Below are 1,313 nucleotides of genomic sequence, written 5' to 3'. Positions count from 1 at the left end.
AAAGGCTAAAGTACATACTGATGTGATGAGCACCATTATGGGGTGCCGTTTAATATTTGGATTTAACTATTTAAAATAGGCCTATCACTAAATTGACAAATATTGTTGTAAATGTGCAAAAAAGTGACCCTAAAAAATGTATACCAGTTTTTTTATACATTGTTTGAAGCTAAATGTGACAAGATGTTGCTGTTATTTTCAGCGTGAGCCGCTGTAACGGTTCCCCCAACCACTGTTGTGGTTACACAGCTCCTCTATGATGTAATGTAACCACAGAGGTGAAACTGTCCCAAAACTGAAAGCCCGTTGTGGTTTTAAGCTCAATGTTGGTAAGCGGGACGGATCAATTTGACAGTTTTTTTTTTTTATTTAACTTTTTTATAATGCAACTGCAGACAAGCACTTCCCACGAGCATTGCTGTGTAACCACAGTTCCTCCAAAATCTAATGTGAAGCTTTAGTTTAGCATGAAAGAGGTTTGTCATCCGAACACTGGCCAACCACATCCTACCATAGAGACACAGATTCCTTCTGCAGAGAAAGCTCAAAGCTGCTGTGTAATGATATTCACCATAGACGATTAAAGAAGTTAGATATTATAGATAATAGAGATATTTACTAGTGTCAGCCACCACATTCTCACTACTATGGACGCTCCCCCTGCCATGACGTCAACGTCTCTCTCACCAATGACTAACTGGCTGCTCTTTTCCATTTTTCGCACTAGGCTACTACTGATAGGTTGTATGTATATGTATATGTATATATAACTCTAAATTCTCTCCTGGACTTGATTAATATGATGACTCTTGTAGCTATTTTGCTGTTTTCCAAAACTACCGTAGGTAAGTTTCCATAGTTTAAGCTATTGCTTCTTATGAGTTTGCTTCTTATTGAGAATAATTGGTATCTGTTATTCTAGTATCTGCATTTTTCAGCAATCGGATGACATTTCAGTTGTGTAAACTGCTCGGAAACCCTCTTACTAGGGATGAGCGATGGATAAGATGAGATTTAGTTGTGTTTACATGTTAGACATTGGAGGAAATAGTGGAGGAATTCAAGGCTGCACGATTATTGCCAAAATGATAATCACGATTATGTTTATCAATATTTTGATCACAATTATTTGTTGATTTTAACCAAAACAAATGTTATTGTTTATTTTTTATTTGCTGTTCATAACTGCTTTCACATCCACATTACACTACATTCCTCTATTCCTCTTATGTTGAAGTTGTGTAGACGTACAGTTGCAACACATGGAAATGAAAATTAGCCATCTGAAATAAATAGCGTAGGAGTTTTTTTTT

At 36.3% G+C, this 1,313-nt stretch overlaps 1 protein-coding gene across 1 annotated transcript in view; it reads right to left on the bottom strand.

Moving 5' to 3' along the window:
- Window positions 1-1,313, bottom strand: part of cdc6 (cell division cycle 6 homolog (S. cerevisiae)) — a 13,591-nt gene that overhangs the window by 453 nt on the left and 11,825 nt on the right. The window lies entirely within an intron of this gene.

This window comes from Etheostoma cragini, chromosome 2 (assembly GCF_013103735.1).
Source record: "Etheostoma cragini isolate CJK2018 chromosome 2, CSU_Ecrag_1.0, whole genome shotgun sequence".
Taxonomy (NCBI): Eukaryota; Metazoa; Chordata; class Actinopteri; order Perciformes; family Percidae; genus Etheostoma; species Etheostoma cragini.
The sequence above is the reverse complement of the archived record's forward strand: the minus strand, read 5'-3'. Positions and strand labels throughout refer to the sequence as shown.